Source organism: Pseudophryne corroboree, chromosome 2, assembly GCF_028390025.1.
Source record: "Pseudophryne corroboree isolate aPseCor3 chromosome 2, aPseCor3.hap2, whole genome shotgun sequence".
Lineage (NCBI taxonomy): Eukaryota > Metazoa > Chordata > Amphibia > Anura > Myobatrachidae > Pseudophryne > Pseudophryne corroboree.
The window spans coordinates 304595647-304603077 of NC_086445.1; the positions used below are offsets into that span (position 1 = coordinate 304595647).

General features: G+C 38.7%; 2 pseudogenes; one reads left to right on the top strand and one right to left on the bottom strand.

Annotated features, from left to right (window-relative positions):
• Positions 1-1760: 1760 nt before the first annotated feature.
• Positions 1761-1879, bottom strand: LOC135052086 (5S ribosomal RNA; annotated as a pseudogene).
• Positions 1880-4551: 2672 nt separating this feature from the next.
• On the top strand, positions 4552-4670 carry LOC135052126 (5S ribosomal RNA; annotated as a pseudogene).
• Positions 4671-7431: the final 2761 nt, after the last annotated feature.

Sequence of the window (7431 nt, forward strand, 5' to 3'; positions counted from 1 at the left end):
TGTGCTTATTAGAACCCCAATTAACCAATTAGTTTAAAAAATATGACATAAACATTTTTCATAAGAAACAGATTTGACAGGAACAAGATACAGGTAATCACTAGAGAAGGTTCTAATTCCCACTAGACCATATCAAAATTAGAATTACCACTAAATGGTGCACCCATTGTGTATATATAAAGAAACTACACAACTGGACACCATTTATTACTGTTTCTATTTATGGTAATCAACTCATTAATTAGACTAACCTAAAGAGGACTTCCTTAGTCCTGATCCATACAGCTCCATAATCACATACCTTCAAATTAATAAAATAAAATACTTATAAAACGGCTATCAGAAGTTATTTAATTCAATATTCTCATTTAACCCTAAAGGTTCTAGGGTTTTCAGTCTAAAAATCCAGTATGCTTCCCTTTTGCAAAGTAAGTTAAATCGATCCCCTCCCCTTTCTGTTAATTTAACTTGTTCAAGAATACAGATTTTAATATCTGTCAAATTCCCTTGTTCATACTGACTTGTATGTCTAGATAGGCTGTGAAGTGGACTTTTTTTTAGTACATTTCTTCTATGCTCTAGGAAGCTCACTTTAACCTTCCTAATAGTGCGCCCTACGTACTGTTGTCCACAGCCACACTCTATAAAATACACAACATATGAGAATTTGCAGTTAACAAAAACATCAATTGAAAAAGTTTCCCCTGTATTGTTAGACTTAAATCTCTTTGTTTTCAAAACAACATTATTACATTTAAGACATCTGTTTCTCATACATTTAAAGAAACCCTTTGGTTTTTCTTTTACCCTGTCTAGAAGACCGTTAGAGTTCTTCATATCATTACATAATAAGGATTTTCTTCTTTTAAACATACTGGGAGCAAGTTTATATTGTAGAGTGCCAGACTTCCTATAACTCACCTTCACAATAGTAGCAGATGTTGGATTTAGTAAAGGATCCATTTTGAGAATGGATTAATTTTTGAGAATTATCTTTTTAATATCTGAGGCATGTGTGTTATATTGGATTACAAAGGATAATGTGTCATCAAGACGGTTCTTACATGTTTTAGGGCCTTTATTCAAAAGTAGATGTCTTTCTCTTTTATAGAAAAATAAAATTTGAAGGCAGACAAGAACCACTTGGCCCATCTAGTCTGCCCTTTTTTTATCCATATTTTTATCTCAAAACTTATTTGATCCTTATTTCTTTGTAAGGATATCCTTATGTCTATGAGACAGCAATATGGAGAAAAAAATAGACTCTTTTGTGGGTGCACTCTTAACTTGAAATAATGTGTGAAATGTTGAAGATGAATATAAATATAAAATTTAACTTTTATTAGTATCACTAAATAAAATAGTCAGTGGTCAATGAAATAAGATAACATTCAAAAATGTTAATGAAGTAAGTAGCAAATAAATGCTGATGCTAAGTAGAACAATGAAATACGATGAACAGAATAACAATACATTTAATAACAATTCAATGCTACTATTAGCATGATAAATTCTGGCCGCCAAGATCCAATCAGAGTGTCATAGGGGAATAACCCGAATAATTTTAGGAGACAAATGAGCCACCCATGTGTGTTAGCCCCGCACTGATAAACAATTAGAACAATTTATGAAGACTAGGGTATAAGAAGGCAAAAGAATATAATACAACCAGCTGTCATGAAAAAAAGAGCAGTAGGAAATAAGATGGCAGGGTGAATCTGCTTTCAGTGTTAGACTCTGAGCATAATGGGCCAGTCTGAGCTCTACTAAACTGAGTCTTCCTCAAAGGTCACCCACTTGAGTACTGACTCAGCCCAACACTAATTAGCTTCCAAGATCGGGTGGCTTTGGGCGTTTCCAGTGTGGTATGATAGTAGAGAGAAATGAACGATGAACGGAAGCTCTGGAATCACTGATGAGGGTTCACAAGTTTTATAGTGTAAAGAATGAGATGGAGCTGTTGCCAAAATTAGACAGGGGTAAACCCTGAATCAATGGTGAGAGTCCATGAAAGATAGGTAAAAGTTGAAAGAAAAAAAGGAAAATAAGGAGGGGAGAGCATGACCAATAAAAAGGCCCTATCAGACAGTTTAGGGTTAATTCACAGAGGGCATATTGAAGTATTTAATAGTAACAGTTACTAATAGCAATTGCTAAAGTGAGGGAAAAAGCTGTAATGTTTTTAAATGAACCGAATGGATTGAGGTTAGGTATCTTGTAGTTTCTACAGTGGTAATATTTAAAGTGCCGAATACAAGAGTCTAAAGGTATCTATACATTTATAATCCCAGAGGAAAAATAACAAGGTAGCAAAACTATGATATTATGTACCTAAAAGTTTCCACAACAATGATATTCTAGTGCCAGATATAGATATCAAAAAGTATCAATAATTGAGCCAAGAAAAAGAATAACAATGTAACCAGTACACAGTCAGTATATATGAGACTGTGAGTGCATATAAACAGTATGAGAAGATATCTGCAAAAATAAACACAGACTAGATGAGTGACTTCAAACATGATATGAATTGATGACTGAGTGCTGATTAGCACACAAGCGTGTATAATAATATTTAGATGAACCAATAGTAGCTGCAGGAGACGATAAATGCGGGTAATCCAGTCAGTGCGGATGACAGTTAAATAATTGTTACCATAGATAGGACAGAAGTTGCAATGCTGGAGATAAATAAATAAATACACTGATATTACCAGCAGCGAATGACAGATGGAAAGTCCTGTTCCTACTAGATAACTTCTCCGTCAGTGAAAGGGATGAACGTGGCAGCCGTGCTGGAAAAGTACAGGGCGCAGATGGATGTGGACGTCCCATACTGCAATCTGTCTCAGCAGTGAATATGGGACGGAGAGTCCTGTAACATGCGGCAATGTGTCTCCGTCGGTGGAGGATGAAACGTACGTCTGGGCTGAGAGGGCATATGGTGCAGGCAGGTGTTGGCGTCCCGTGCTGCAATCAGTCTCTGTCATTTGAGGATGGGCTAGAAAGGCACAGGGCAACGGCTGGTGTGAGTTGGCATACGGCACTCCGGACAGCGGGAAGAAGAGGCGGTCAGAAGGCTGCAAACAGTCTCTGTCATTGGGGATGTTTTCTGCCGGGCTGGAAAGGCGCAGGGCAGCGGCAGGTGTAAGTGGGCATGTGGCACTCCGGACAGCCGGAAAGAGGGATGGTCAGGAAGTGATCAATCCCGGTATATGGGTGAAATGCGTCTTCTGCCCACTCCTCTTTCCGGCTGTCCAGAGTGCCGCATGTCCACTCACACCTGCCGCTGCCCTGCGCCTTTCCAGCCCAGCAGAAAACAACCCAACGACAGAGACTGTTTGCAGCCTTCTGACCGCCTCTTCTTCCCACTGTCCAGAGTGCCGTATGCCAACTCACACCTGCCGCTGCCCTGTGCCTTTCTAGCCCATCCTCAAATGACACAGATTGATTGCAGCATGGGACGCCAACACCTGCCTGCGCCATAGTCCCTCTCAGCCCGGCCGTATATGTTTCATCCTCCACCGACGGGGACACATTGCCGCATATTACAGGACTCTCCGTCCAACATTCGCTGCTGAGACAGATTGCAGTACAGGACGTCCACGTCCACCTGCGCCCTGTACTTTTCCAGCATGGCCGCCACGTTCATCCCTTTCACTGACAGAGAAGTTATCTAGTAGGATCAGGACTTTCCATCTATCATTCGCTGCTGGTAATATCAGTGTATTTATTTATTTATCTCCAGCATTGCCACTTCTGTCCTATCTATGGTAACAATTATTTAACTGTCATCCGCACTGACTGGATTACCCGCATTTATCGTCTCCTGTAGCTACTATTGGTTCATCTAAATATTATTATACATGCTTGTGTGCTAATCAGCACTCAGTCATCAATTCATATCATGTTTGAAGTCACTCATCTAGTCTGTGTTTATTTTTGCAGATATCTTCTCATACTGTTTATATGCACTCACAGTCTCATATATACTGACTGTGTACTGGTTACATTGTTATTCTTTTTCTTGGCTCAATTATTGATACTTTTTGATATCTATATCTGGCACTAGAATATCATTGTTGTGGAAACTTTTAGGTACATAATATCATAGTTTTGCTACCTTGTTATTTTTCCTCTGGGATTATAAATGTATAGATACCTTTAGACTCTTGTATTCGGCACTTTAAATATTACCACTGTAGAAACTACAAGATACCTAACCTCAATCCATTCGGTTCATTTAAAAACATTACAGCTTTTTCCCTCACTTTAGCAATTGCTATTAGTAACTGTTACTATTAAATACTTCAATATGCCCCCTGTGAATTAACCCTAAACTGTGTGATAGGTCCTTTATTATTGGTCATGCTCTCCCCTCCTTATTTTCCTTTTTTTCTTTCAACTTTTACCTATCTTTCATGGACTCTCACCATTGATTCAGGGTTTACCCCTGTCTAATATTGGCAGCGGCTCCATCTTATTCTTTACACTATAAAACTCGAGAACTCTCATCAGTGATTCCAGAGCTTCCGTTTATCATTTATTTCTCTCTACTATCATACCACACTGGAAACGCCCAAAGCCATATGATCTTGGAAGCTAATCAGTGTTGGGCTGGGTCAGTACTCAAGTGGGCGACCTTTGAAGAAGACTCAGTTTAGTAGAGCTCAGACTGGCCCATAATGCTCAGAGTTTAACACTGAAAGCACATTCACCCTGCTATCTTATTTCCTACTGCTCTTTTTTTTCATGACAGCTGGTTATATTATATTCTTCTGCCTTCTTATACCCTAGTCTTCATAAGCTGTTCTAATTGTTTATCAATGCGGGGCTAACACACATGGGCGGCTCATTTGTCTCCTAAAATTATTCGGGTTAATCCCCTATGACACTCTGATTGGATCTTGGCGGCCGGAATTTATCATGCTAATAGTAGCATTGAATTGTTATTAATTGTATTGTTATTCTGTTCATTGTATTTCATTGTTCTTATTAGCATCAGCATTTATTTGCTACTTACTTCATTATAATTTTTGAATGTTATCTTATTTCATTGACCACTGACTATTTTATTTTGTGATACTAATAAAAGTTAAATTTTATATTTATATTCATCTTCAACATTCCACACATTGGGGGTCATTCCGAGTTGTTCGCTTGCTAGCAGATTTTAGCAGCATTGCACATGCTAGGCCGTCGCCCTCTGGGAGTGTATCTTAGCTTAGCAGAATAGCGAACGAAAGATTAGCAGGATTGCGAATAGAAAATTCTTAGCAGTTTCTGAGTAGCTCCAGACCTACTGACAGATTGCGATCAGCTCAGGCCGTTTCGTTCCTGGTTTGACATCACAAACACGCCCTGCGTTTGGCCAGCCACTCCCCCGTTTCTCCAGACACTCCCGCGTTTTTCCCTGACACGCCTGCGTTTTTCCACACACTCCCAGAAAACGGCCAGTTTCCGCCCAGAAACACCCACTTCCTGTCAATCACACTCCGATCACTTCAACGATGAAAATTCTTCGTTCGGACGTGAGTAAATCTACTAAGTTTTGTGTTAAAATACTTAGCGCATGCTCACTGCGTGCCATGCCCATGCGCATTTTAGCCTTAATCGCTCCGTTGCAAAAATCGGCAACGAACGATCACTCAGAATGACCCCCGTTATTTCAAGTTAAGAGTGCGCCCACAAAAGAGTCTCTTTTTTTCTCCATATTGCTGTTTCAAGTAGTTATATTGACTCAGGGTGCACTACCAAATAAGAATGAGAAAACTAGGTTTTCTCTTTATCTTTCATTTTGGTAATTATATTGACACTTAATATCTATTATACACCAGTGCGGTATTTCCCCAAACATATGAATATCCTTATGTCTATCCCATGCATGTTTAAGTTGCTCTACTGTCTTAGCCTCTATCACCTCTGATGGGAGGATGTTCCACTTTTCCACTACCCTTTTTGTGAAGTAATTTTTCCTCAAATTTCCACTGAATCTACCTCCCTCTAGTCTCAGTGCATGTCCTTGTGTCCTATTGCTTCTCTTCATTTGGAGAATGTTTTCCTCCTGGACTTTGTTAAAACCCTTGATATATTTCAAAGTTTCTATCATGTCCCTCCTTTCGCTTCTCTGCTCCAAACTATACATATTGAATTTTTTTTAGTCTTTCTGGGTATGTTTTGCGATGTAGGCCATGCACAATTTTAGTTGCCCTTCTTTGTACTGTCTGTAATGTATTAATATCGATTTGAAGATATTATTAGTGGCTTTGAATGCATTATCAAGAATATGCACTGGATATCCCTGTTTCTCAAATGCCGAATACACTTTCATGACCTGTTCTTGATAATCTTCTAGCCTCCTGCAGAACATGCTTGTGAATATATACTTATCTTGGTAATTCCATAAACTAGCCTCCTGCAAAACATTGCAAACAAATGACTGCTTGTGAATATATACTTATCTAGGTAATTCCATCTACTAGCCTCCTGCAGAACATTTCACACAAATGACTTCTTGTAAATATATACTTATCTAGGTAATTCCATCTACTAGCCTTCTGCAGAACATTGCAAACAAATGACTGCTTGTGAATATATACTTATCTAGGTAATTCCATCTACTAGCCTCCTGCAGAACATTGAAAACAAATGACCGCTTGTGAATATATACTTATCTAGGTAATTCCATCTACTAGCCTCCTGCAGAACATTGCACACAAATGACTGCCTGTGAATATATACTTATCTAGGTAATTCCATCTACTAGCCTCCTGCAGAACATTGCACACAAATGACTGCTTGTGACTATATACTTATCTAGGTAATTCCATCGACTAACCTCTTGCAGAACATTGCACACAAATGACTGCTTGTGAATATATACTTATCTAGGTAATTCCATCTACTAGCCTCCTGCAGAACATTGCAAACAAATGACTGCTTGTGAATATATACTTATCTAGGTAATTCCATCTACTAACCTCTTGCAGAACATTGCACACAAATGACTGCTTGTGAATATATACTTATCTAGGTAATTCCATCTACTAGCCTCCTGCAGAACATTGCACACAAATGACTGCTTGTGACTATATACTTATCTAGGTAATTCCATCTACTAGCCTCCTGCAGAACATTGCACACAAATGACTGCTTGTGAATATATACTTATCTAGGTAATTGCCAGACTGAATAAAAATTACAGTGCTTTTATTTAACTCAAATTAAAAATCTTTATGAACACAATAAAACATCAATGGGATCTATTTCCCATGTTAGTCCATTTGAATATAAATGGATCCACACAGTCACAGCCTGATCGGCTCGCAATGTCCTGGGACCTGATCTCCTTGGCCACAAAGGCTCCCAAAAAGTAATCAGTGTTCTTTGTAGTTTAAAAGGTATTGTGCTTTAAAAACGTCACATTACGGT